This window comes from Rousettus aegyptiacus, unplaced genomic scaffold (genome assembly GCF_014176215.1).
Source record: "Rousettus aegyptiacus isolate mRouAeg1 unplaced genomic scaffold, mRouAeg1.p scaffold_m13_p_4, whole genome shotgun sequence".
NCBI classification, from domain to species: domain Eukaryota; kingdom Metazoa; phylum Chordata; class Mammalia; order Chiroptera; family Pteropodidae; genus Rousettus; species Rousettus aegyptiacus.
In genome coordinates, this window is record NW_023416307.1 from 64,991,156 (window position 1) to 65,004,002 (window position 12,847).

General features: G+C 35.5%; 1 protein-coding gene across 13 annotated transcripts in view; it reads right to left on the minus strand.

The window, feature by feature from the left end:
- The window catches only part of BBX (BBX high mobility group box domain containing), a 240,394-nt gene that overhangs the window by 144,312 nt on the left and 83,235 nt on the right, over positions 1-12,847 (minus strand). For all 13 annotated transcript variants that reach the window (XM_036219534.1, XM_036219533.1, XM_036219532.1 and 10 more), the window contains one exon: positions 686-759. The gene's annotated coding sequence lies outside the window, so the exon portion shown is untranslated. The remainder of the gene's footprint in view (positions 1-685; positions 760-12,847) is intronic.

Below are 12,847 nucleotides of genomic sequence, written 5' to 3' on the forward strand. Positions count from 1 at the left end.
CCATTATTAAAATTAGTCAAGATATTACTGCCATTTTTTAAACCATTAAAAAAAAAAGTCTTCCTAAAGAAACAACTTTGAAAATAACTTATATAACAAGAGGACAGTTGTAGTGTCTGTAAGTTCCAGAGTTTGATATAATTTGTCACATGTGTATATTTTACAATCTCAACTTTTTCTTCATTGTGCAGTTTTCATATTCAAAATTGTTTCACCTCTATTATTTTTAATAGGTAAAAAAAAACCCCTCCATAATGCTTTGATACTGATTCATTTTTCAATTATAGCCAAAAGCAGAACAAAAAATAGCTTTTGGGAAATAGACCAATTTAATATTTGTTTAGTTATGTACTGTCTTGACATTCAGGACTTAAATAAATTGACTTTTTATCAACAGTACATTACCATGGAGAAACAAATTAGAGATCCTGAAATAGGTAATTTTTACAAATTCATGATTTTAAAGGAAACTTGAACTTACTTGATTGATAGAGATTAAAATGTCACCTTAAAAAATATAATAAAATTGACAAGAAAAAAACACACAATTATCACACTTCCCTGATCAATATGGAAGGTGAATCCATCAGAAGAGAAAAAGTTAAGACCAGCTCTGGTGGCACATAGTCTTTGACTGCTTCCCTGCTTGGAGGTAAGTCAGATGCACCTGTAGTGCTGTTCTTACCGGTCAAGTCAAGACTATCCATTGTGATTTCAACGGAACATCAGAATTTCCAGCTTCTGTGATGCAGCAGGATTCTGTGAAAGACCCAAAGTAGTTAAAATGGTGAGCCATGAACGCCTTTCAAAGAAAGCAAACATTTATTTTCCTTTACCAAAGTAATCCCCCGCCCCCACAAATGAATTAAATGAATTAAAAGCCAAACCATCAAAATCAGGCAAATTATTAAAAATCCCTATCTTAATATTATTTACAGAAAATGACCGAAAGTGTTTTTACCAACTTTAATTTAACAAAGACAGTCAGTAAAATTATTCAGTGGGAGTTCTGAGATTAAAGTTACAGAGACAAAGAATTATAGTAAGCCATCACTTCTCAGTTTTTGGCTAAAATCAGGTGAATAACAAGCAAATCCCTTGAAAAAATATGACATTAAAATGGCATCCTGTCTAAATTCAAGTTATTTTAAATGACTGGCTCAACCTAACCAGACAAGCTATGGTTCAGATATTAATACCCTATCATTTATCTTTTAAATGTTTTAAAGATAGTGACTGAAGCAAGATAATTAAAAAAAAAAAAATGCATGTGGGATGGGAGAGACAGAGAAAAGCTGTTAACAAAAAATTACCTTCTAGCTACAAGTGATGCAGCAAATATGAGGATCAAAATCAGCAAAAAGGCATCCATACAAATTAAATGGAACATTTTACATTATACTTCGAATATAAATGTTTATCTAAATTGTATCATTTTTAAGAATTAAGTTATTTCAGTTTCAACGTGAGACATTTGTTTAATATTTAGGTTGCTTCAGTAATACTAAATACACATTCAACTAAGAGAGATGATTTCCTGTCTCCCTGCAGATTATGACAATATATTTCTTTATGATCAATAGGCTACAACATACTCTAGAAATAGGTCATCATTTATTAGCTTACAGCTTTATCAGTACTATTAGTCATTTTATGGCTCAGCTGTCCCTCCCGCCCTCCCCGCCCGCCCCCAATCAGTCACTATGATATGGAAGAACTGGTTCTTACACACTAAATATAAAAAATGTGAAGATTCATTTGAGTAATCCTACCTAGACTTAAATGATTCACTTGTCACCAGCGCTACTGAAGAAAACAATAGCAGGAAAGAACAAGTAAAATATTAAGTCATCTCATGTAGCTTCACATAAGATACTACTCGTTCACCCATGTTTTTTAAAACAAACTATGAATGAAAGAATAAATCCAGATCTTTGACGGAAACTACGAAGGACACATATGAATACTTTCAAATTAAATGACTATGTTTTTACTAAGGATTGTACAATTCCAAGAACTGACTAAATAGTGGTGTAAAGTCTATTCTTAATAAAATAGGCAACATTATTAAAAATGCTGTTGTAAGAAAATCACATATACTCTCGTATATTTATCTGCATACTTTTCTTCACATAATACACAGACACCAATATAGAGAAGAATCATTAAAATGAATATTGTAAAAGAAATGAGTAAAAATTGTGTAGTAAAAATAACTATAAATGTCAGGTATTTATATTGGATATATTGGTATAAACTAAAAATTCGATATGATTTTACTGCCAAAATTGGGAGAGGAGGTTCCACCATTAATTTTGACAACATGGGTTGGATTCTTATTTTGGTTTAAAGATCTGTTTTCTTTTTAGTGTAAGAAATGAGCACATACTATCTGGGAAATGAAATATGCTACTATATCCTATATACAGAATATATTTTAGATCAAAAAGAAACTCTCAATATTCTTCAGCTATCCTTGTAGATTGTTTCTACAATCAATCAGATATATACCCCCAAAATGGACCATAACTATACCTTATTTTGATTATTGTTCAGTAATTTATCACTTGTGTTAGGTGGGAAGGGAAAGGAAGGAGGTTGGCTATGCCATGGCCAATATAGGTTTTAAAACTCTTATGATAACAAAGAAATCATGTTGGACTTAATGGGAAAGAGAAGTCAGGTAATCTGCCATAGACTCAATTTCAAGGCTGAAGACCCTGCCTGAACCAGACTCCTTTTGATAGCTATACTTAGAGACTCCAGATTTTACCTGGCTATTATAAATGCCTACATGAGTAGTTTCAGAAACAGAGTTTCAGCATAAGCTGTTCTGCACTGAAGCTATAAGAACTTCACAAAGTTTTGATCTGATGGAAATGAACAGCTGTGTGAAGTATCAGATGGGCAGGTGGGCAAGCAGGGGGAAATGCCTAAAGTGTGAACACAACCCTGTAAAATAAAATGGTGATTTGAAATATGCCCATAGACCAAAGCCAGGGCAGATTTTCATCTGAGCCACCCCAGCCCTGGTCGTGTTCCCTGGGTCCCACCTTGGCTTCCTCTCAGCCCTCACTCTCACATACACATAGCTTTGGATTCCTGAGTTCCCATGATTTAGCTTCTGCTGTCTCATGAAGAACCTGCTCCCTTTCCCTTTACAAGGCTTCTAGTTCCCATTCATGGCCCTACCTCACACAGGATGCACACCTAGCCAGGACTGATCTGACACAGCTCAGGATTTCCTCTGAGAAACTTCATCATGGTGGGTGGGTCAGCTATCTATTAAAGACCTATTATTTGTCTCTTACCACAAAATAGGGCATATGACTTGGCACCTAAAAATAAAAGACTATCTTAAAGATGTGGCCTAAGTAATGAAATATCCCAAAGCAACTGGCTTTCTGGCACACCTTACCCACTGTCCCTTGGAGTGCTATGTTTGAGAAGCTTATTATACTCAAAATAATGAGGTGCTGTCTCTTACAATGAGGCAGACTCCCAATTAGACTTAATGTCCAGTATAATATCCAAAGGCACATCATGGCAAAATCCCATTCTATGCCAATGCTGTGTGTTTTCCGTTCTGATGTCACAACTACCTAGTCAGTGCAGAAGGGACTCCAAGGCAACCATGTTGCCCACTTATAAAGGAGAATATTTAAATCCGATGAATGACTGCTTTTCTGATATTTTCATCAATTCTCTGGGTAATAGATTAAGCTTTAACTAACTCATTTTCATACATAACCCTAATTCAATCGAGCTCAATAAAAGTTATTCTTGACTGCAATCATTTGCTAAGGAACAATTACATTCAAATGAAAAAAAAATTGCAGGGCATGATACAATGCATGGTACAGATGTTGCTCTATTTATGGGGCTAGAAACAACAAAACTAGTCAAACTACTAGAAAGGGAAATAAATTTTTTTCTCATCCTCCTGAAAATAGAATACTCATGCTTTTATGCCTAAAGAAAACAAAATGGATCATGCAAGAAAGAAAATTTTAAATTATTACTTTCAATTAGGTTTATACTTTGAAAGAGACTACATTTCTAATCTAAGAGTCAGCATGACCTTTGAGAGCCAAAACAAGTCAGGTAACAAATAAAGCCTTAATATCCACTCTTTCACTAAATCTTCTACTGACTTCCACCATTTTCCCAACAATATGTATTCCAATCTCCACTTCACAATGCAGGTTTTCTTATCTTAAAAGTACTTCCTTACATGAATACGGTTCTTATGTTTTCCTCAATTCCCTCTTTTATATACTATGTTTACAAATACAACTTAAATGTTGTTTATAAATACACTTAAAAACCTTACTTCTATGTATCATATTTGTAGCTATAAAAATTCTCTTTATAACCTTCCCTGTCCTGCATGTGTATAAGGTTACCCATATACCCCAACTATACTCTGTATTCCTTTTTAATCCCAATAGTAGCATCAGGTGCATTACATAATAACATAGTACTGAAAATGGATACCAGTAAGGTATTAGAAAACACTAGCAGGTAGAGAGGGAAAACTCTAGCATTCATTGTTTGACATGGATCTCTTATAATAGCAAGATGATAGATTTGGAAATCTTCATCCCTTCATTACTCAATATTTACCAATTATAAAAATATATTTTAAAAATTACCTAACACCTATCTATATGTCAACAGCACAAAGCTGTAAGGAGTATATATAACCTTTTACAGTCTGAGAAATTATTAATCACCTACTATGTATTAACACTGCAAAAGGTATTACAAGAGTTGCTGTTTTCTGGAAGCTAATAATCCAGCTGGGTAATCACATACAAACTTAATAATAGACAGAAATGTATATTGTCAAAATGGTAACCATTCAAAAAAAGAATGCACAAGGAAATCCTTATGCAGGAATTGAATCAAGCTGGAATCTCAAGCACTGGTGGCAATTTGGGATGTGGCGAGAGAGGACAGAGGGAGTTATAGGCACAGGCACAGAATAAGCCAAGGTTCGATACTAGGAAGCATGCTAGTAAGTACAGGAGGCAAATCTGGCAGAAGTGCAGGGTTCACCTCAGAAAATGGAACATGAAACGTGGGCAAATGAGAAAGCAATGCGATTTGCTTTTTATTTTCTCTCTCGCATCTCATAAACAGCAGAGTAGTTAACAGCATGGTGTTCTGACCTTAGGGCCAAACCTGAATCCACCATTTACTACCCTGCAATTGTAGGCCAATTCCTGAGAATGGCTGAGCCTTTAGCTTCTGAGCCTCTATTCTACATCTGCAAAATAGAGATAACAATCCCTACACTTCTAAAGTCGCCTTAAATCATAAGAGGAGATAATATAAAAGCCTTGATATATATAGTAAGTGCTCAATAAATGCTAACAGTCTCATAAGAGTTAAAACTAAGTGGAAGAAAAGCATGATAAGGGTACATTGTGAACATAATGAAATGTGGTTTGCCTTGAATATTCTCAGCATTTGAATGCTAAGTGATTGTTAGTTTCAAAGGGTATTTCGCCACAGATTTTGTTTTAATTTAGGTGGTTCTAACACATGTTTAATTCTGACAGTCTGCGAAACCACTTTTTACTCCCACCAATTTCAAGGTACATTAGCTAATTTCATAATATGGATATTTTATTATAATGCTCATTTGCCCCAAGACTGTTTCAGGGACCATGGCGCAACCATGAATTTCTACAGTTTCCACAAGGAGAGGTGGAAAATGAGTAGGCATTAGTCCAGTCAGATGGCTTGGCAGGGAGGCGCTGAATGCCTCTTTTATACTCCTGTTGACTGTATAAATGTGCCTTTGACCTTCTCCATCAGGGGAAATTGCACATTTAAGGCAGAAGGAGTTTCACTTCTAGGAAGAATATAAAAACATGCCTGCTAGCAGCTACATCAGGAACAGCGACAAGAAACTGCCAGGTACTTTGGGAAGATTCATTAGGTCCATCAAGCCCCAGAGCGCTGAGCTGGAAAATACAAGGTTAGGATAATTCAGCCCTGTGGGATATCTCGCCTATGAGGTACATGGGTTAGCCCAAGTAAACCCTGGCCTACACACTTTAGGAATTAGCCTGTACCTTCAGAGAGGAGTTCTGTGAATGAAACCCACCTGAGGAACCTAAGGACCGCCTTGTACTTTGAGGTAAGAAAGGATTCCTTTAGCTGCTTTCACATCAGTAATAATTCACACTACACAGAAAATCCCTCTTATTTAAACGATTTAGTCTAAAGTCATTTAATTAAAAAAGGAAGTTAGTCATTAGCAATTTACAAAATTTTAAGTGGAAAATATTCTGTTCTAAGAAGTATAAACACTAAGTCTTTCCCTTTTTTCCCTTTAAGTTGCACTAATACGATTTAAATATAAACATAAATTTAACTTTTTGTAATATTATTAAAAAGTACACTCCTATTAAAATTTATATTGTGCTGTTAAAAAAAAACAAATACAAAAACAAAACAAAAAACAAAACTGTACTATCCAAAGAGTTCCTGTCCCTTTCTGGCATGCGTAAAGTATTTCTAGCAAATAGCTTATTAACAGAAAGACTCTTGCTCCTGATACGTTAATTGCAAAAAGTATTTCCATATAAAGACACAAAGGAATCTGCTCCAAAGTAATCCATAATAAGTGGCAATATGTTCCCTTTTGAAGTTGTTTATTCACAAAGCAGATATTCTTGGGGTAATTAATACCATATAGTAATCAGCTATTTTAAACCACAAAGATCCAAGAAACTTTCCTAGGAAACAGGGAAGTCCAATCACATTTCTATAACTGAAACTCACACAGACTTGAGAAACGTAAGTGATTACACAAAAGACATTCAGCTGGTTTGTACCAAGCTGGGACAATACCCCACAGAGCTTTTCCCAGTACTCCACACTGTTGCCCCTGTAGGATTTGAAGTTACTTCTTATTAGACATTCCATTAAATCATCCGATCACAGAATGTTGAAGGCAGATGAGAGTTAGAGGCCACTCAGTTCAACCCCTGCTACCCACATCTAGCTAGAACGCAGCTAGGCCAGAACCCAGGGCTGCTGCCGTGCAAGAGAGCATTTGCCCTAGAGCACACTGCTCTTCTGGACTATCATCACTTTGATCTGCAGTTTGCCATTTGCAGAGGAGCAGGAGGTTCCAGACCAGGTTATATCAGATCCCTGTTCTTTCTGTGGTCTTCCATAGCAGCAACATTCAGCTAGAAAAGGGTCATAAAAATGGCCTAATTTTTCACTCTCAGGTTAAATCAGAGAATGCCTCTTGGTTCTAGAATATTTTCCCCTTTCTAGTCTGAAGGCAGAGAAAGACACTTTTGAGTTATAAAAGTAAGCATGCAAATATTTCTTTGTGTTTCTAAATATTCTTATAAATACTTAGGGGTAAATAGTTAATGTAGGCTGCACATGTGTAGGGGAAAGATGGTATAATAGAACTCTATACTTTCTGTTCAATTTTTCTGTGAACTTAAAACTGCTCTAAAAATTAAGTTTATTAATTTTTTAAAAAAGCTGTCAATTTACTTCATTCTAACAATATTAAAATTATATACTGACTGGAGAATGACAAGCCAATTCCAGATGAGACTATATAAACAGTAATTCTCCCTTAAATGCTCACTCCCACCAGAAATCCCTTGTACCAATTAAAATTGTGCCCTTCATTAAAACTAAGCACATGCCCTACAACAACCTCTGTAGTACAGTATAAATGCTCCACTGGTTCCTAACCCTAATCCCCACTCAATGCCTTCTGCATTAGTTACTACTGATCCTATGGCAGTCAATGTTTAAAGTAATATAAAAGAGTTAGATCAAGTTAAGTCAATTCAAAAAGAAAATCAAAGGAAACAGTCTCCAAATATTCTCACTAGTAGACACAAGGTTTATCCTTTGTCACTAATTCCTGAATGATGACTGACTTCAGAGCTCATTTATACAACCCCATGGACCACCAGTCACAGGGAACACAAGGTAAATGGTGAAAGGTGCACTCTCAAGCAGCCAGCCATAGGGACATCTGTAATAGCCATGGTTCTCAGTACCGTTAATAGTATTTTGAAATTTTAACATTTTTACAGTGAGCAAAATCAAATTTTGTCACCTTTCAAGTTAAAAGGAAACTCACTGTGAAAGCCTTAACCAGGAGAAAAATCAGCCACAAAAGTATATTTCTGTAAATTGAAGGTCCCCAACTTAAAGATGGTTCCATTTTCGATATTCTGGCTTTATGATGGTGTGCAAGTAATATGCACTCAGTAGAAAGCAGTCCTCAAATTTTGAACTTTGATCTTTTCCTGGGGTGGCGAGATGCAGCATGATACCCTCTCATGATGCCAGGCAGCAGTGGTGAGCAGTAGTTCCCAGTCAGCCACACAATCACAATTGATACTCTACAGTGCACTGTGTTGCCAGAGATTATTGGATATTGTGTTCTGAGCATGTTTAAGCGGGCTAGGCTAAGCTATGGTGTTCAGTGGGTTGGGTCTATTAAATGCATTTTCGACTTATAATATTTTAAATGTACAATGACATATCAGGAAGTAAAATATTGCTGTGGGAAAGAAGTGCCGTTTTCATAACCTTTTAGGGTCTTATGAGGAAGAGGCATCAGATATAATTTTAGATGATTTTGGAATTTAAAACTGGAATCAATTAACAGATGTCTTAAATTGAGGATCATCTGTACTGGATTTTCTTCAACAGAAAATAAAAGACATAAAAGTTTTTGCCTACCCAGTATCTCCCGTTTTCTGGTATAAACACTGACTTGGGGGGAAATGCTCCTCCTTGCTGACAGTCCACGTACGTTCAGTGGGATTGGCTTAAATCTACACTACACTAGCTTTAGGAATAAAAATCTCACTCAGGCTCAGCCAACCAGTTTATTTCATCTTCCTGGACTCTGCGATTGGGTAAGGAATGGGTATGAAACCTGAATTGGGGCATAACACACAAAACAAATAACAGATATGTTGCAGTGTTTTATTACTAGTGCCTTAAGTGAAAGAAGTAAAGAAAGTAGGATGGGTTGTAGTTTGCAGTTTTGTAGTAAGAGAAAAAGAACATAAAAGAACTGGACCATATATACACTTACTGAAAGAAATTAAAGGGAGTACTGATTTACTTTACTTAATTTCAAATCCTAATTTCATCAAGTTTATTCAAAATTTATGATATATCATGACAGTCAATAAGACATTTAAATTTTTGATATATACTCCTGCAATGCCAACTTCATTCAATTTATATTTCTTATAAAGAGAAGTTTCAGGTTTAAAAAAAAAAAAAAACCTTAAAAACTAGGTGTTAATCTGACTTCTAAAACCAATTCTAAGGGCATTTATAGTGTCTTTAAATTTGTTATGTATGCTATCATACTTAAGTGGATAGTGACACACAATTTTTTCGCCATGCCTGAAATTATATTTTTCTTAAATTTAGGAGGAAGGGGAGCAACATATGAAATAGTTGAGAATACTCTTTGGTGAGATTTAACAAATATTTCTGGAAAAACATAAACAATTTTTGAAGAACTGAAAAAAGTAAAATAACACCAAAAAACTATTCTGAATATAATTTTTTAAAGAGAATCTTACTTGCAACTTGAGTTACTTTCATAGACAGTAATGGTCATAAAGAATCAGAGTTGGTATCACAATATATTGGAAATGATTTTTTTCACTAAATCTCCCATATCAGCTTACTTGACCCAGGCCTCTTTCATTAAAGTTGAACATAATATATGTGATGTGTTCACATATGAACATATACGCCCAACCAAAAACCTCAACCTCAAAGTGCCAAGTTCTATGGTTACTCAAGATTCCAGAAAGTGCATGCTATAATTTAAAAGCAGCAATCCAAGTACTTGTTTCTTACTTTGGAAGTAAGATGAATACAAAGAAAAAAATATCATTTAAATGTAAATAGACCTGGGATATATATCCAAACTGTAGCCATGTCAACAAGGCTTTTACAGTGTTCTAGAAATGTGAAAGCCTGCTTCAACAACACACTTAAAACTGAATTTGGGACTAACCAGTAATAGTAATATCTTGGATTCTGATTCTGGCCTGTGGTTCATAGTCTTCAATGAATCTAGTCAACATTAAGAGTTCAATATAATGAATTGTGGGGAATGTTGACTAGATTCATTGAAGACTATGAACCACAGGCCAGAATCAGAATCCAAGATATTACTATTACTGTTTAGTCCCAAGTTCAGTTTTAAGTGTGTTGTTGAAGCAGGCTTTTTGTTTAAAGTAAAATCTGCAACAGAGTTGAATATCGTTGCTGACAATTTTAATTAACTAATTATAATTAGATTTCCTTTATCCCATACTCCACTCCCATCCCCTTCCCTCCCTCCAAAGCAACCATTTTAATGTGATACTGAATATTCTGAATGTGTGCTAATTTTACACAGAACTGAGAATGGTACATAAGGGAAACAGAGAGGGGAGAGGAAAGATAGTATTAAGAAGGAAGCCTCTTTTGAAGTTCCAATAGAAGGAATTGAATAATACTTTTCTTCTATTTATTTTCTTCACTACGTTTTTTTCCTCTGAGAACGAAATGGAGTTGAAGATTCAACTATCTGCCCACCCCACCTTCACCACCACCATGAACTTGGATCAAGAGAGAAGGAGCTGATAATGCTCATGTAAACCTGACAATACCAAACATACCATTTGAGTTATCGTTCAGACTACAAAGCAGCTGCGAGCCATCTAGATTTCACTGTAAAAGGTTCCAAGAAACACCATAGTTTCTGTCCCAGGAACACTCAACTACTTAGCAAAGAGTTTCAACAAATACACAGAACTGTTTGCTCATGTGTGACATGAAGAAAAGCACTATAGAATTGGTCCTAAGCAAAATTAAAGAGGTTTGGTATCCTCAAAATTCTTCACAAATCTTCTCTCCTTCCCCCAAAGACTCTTCACCCCACCACAGATATTAGTTGGTTTCACTCCACCATCCTCCACATTAAAATCTGCTTTTACATGAATGGCTGAGAAGGTTCACAATATTAACTGTGGAGTAAAATTTGCATGCTAACAGGCATAACGTCTAAGTAAAAAAATCTCCAACTGTGGAGTAACAAGAGTAGGTTACATGAAAACACACCCTCAGATTTGTAAGTAAGCACTATCATCCTTATAACGCTGAAAGGCAATACCTGTAGTCCAAACTTAGTAGCATCAATTGGAATGAATAAAGGGCTGCAAGTAGAGAATAGGGGGTGCTGACTTTAACTGAAGCATGTAAAATGACATACTGCAATATAAGTCAACATCGTTATGTATGCAAAAAGAAATTAAAATTATTAGATCTACACTGCCCAGAAAAAGGGGATGAGAGTCCACTCTACCTGGTGCTGTGTATATCAGGTGAGATCAGAAAGAACTCAAAGTGCCTCTAGACCAGATCACTGAAAGATTATTGAGAGGGTCTAAGCAACCCTACTGGGGGCAGAACGGTTGAAGGAAATGAAAATGTTACTGTGGAAAAGAAGAAGTGCTGTTTTCGTAAGTTTTGGGGTCTTATGAAAAAGAGGCATCAGATATAATTTTAGATGATTTCAGAATTTAAAACTGGCACCAATTAACAGATGTTTCTAGGAGGCAATTTAGAGTGTTCAGTACAAGGAAACACTTCCTAACCATCAGATCTGTCCAAAAATGAAATGAGTCCTTTGGATATTTCTCCCTCAATGAAGATGTTCAAGCAAAAACTTTAGGAGTTACTGTATGGAGATTCATGCAGAACACTGAGGGCTGATCTCTAAGCCTTAGAGTCTAAGGTCCAAATATTTCAAATGTCTCTAGCTTTGCGAAATCGAAGCAAATGAGAGTTGAAGCCATGTGGCTTGAAAAACATTTACACCCAGCAGTCGCGGTGTCCAGCAGCCACTGCTTCATCCCCTTGCTCCAAGTGCCAAATATTACTTGTACAGTAATATAGCAAAAGAAACGTACTAAGTTTATGCTCATATTGTTACACTGAATTAATACAAGAATTCAAAACAAACAGTATTATCTATTTTCATAGAACTGCTCTTTGGAATTCCAAACACTTTATGGACACTCAAATCTATAAAGAATTATTATAGTAACTGACATAGCACGCTTTCCCCCCATTTTCTACATTAAAATGACAGGGTCACCAATAGCTAATTACATTCACTGACTTCACAAATAAGAAAAAAAACTCTAGAATAAATATTATCAGATGGCTAAATCGTTCAACCACAAGACTTCTCCATGTGCTTTTTAAAATCGGTATTTTATAAACACCCCAAAAGGCTAGGCTACTAATAGTAAGATAACCAAGGATTTGTCAGATACTTAAATATAGGATTAAGGATTTTATTTTCTAATTGTATCTTACTGACTTAGGTCTACGATTTTATTTCATTTCCTTATGAAATTTACCTGTCAGCATATTTTCAGCTGAATTTACAGGGTGCTAAATGCGCCCTGGAATGGACGATCATGAGAATAATATCTTGGTGGAATTAATATACCTTATAATTGACCTTCTGTGGAATTTTACCATTGTTCCCCTGCCAGAGAACATTCTCTCTCAGTTAAAATTCCACTGTACAGATAACAACTCTGATACTCGCAGGTGAGCTTTCTGTAACTGCATATTTTTGTGTGGACCATTCTCAGAAGGTTATCCCAAACATCTGACATAAAAACAAAAAACAAACCCCCACGACTCTAACTTTAAAAATCATATTTTCTCAATTGAACTGAACTTCAAATAAAATGCAGGTAGATACGCCTAGACACTTGCAAAAACTAAAGCTAGACGAGTAGCAACAAGC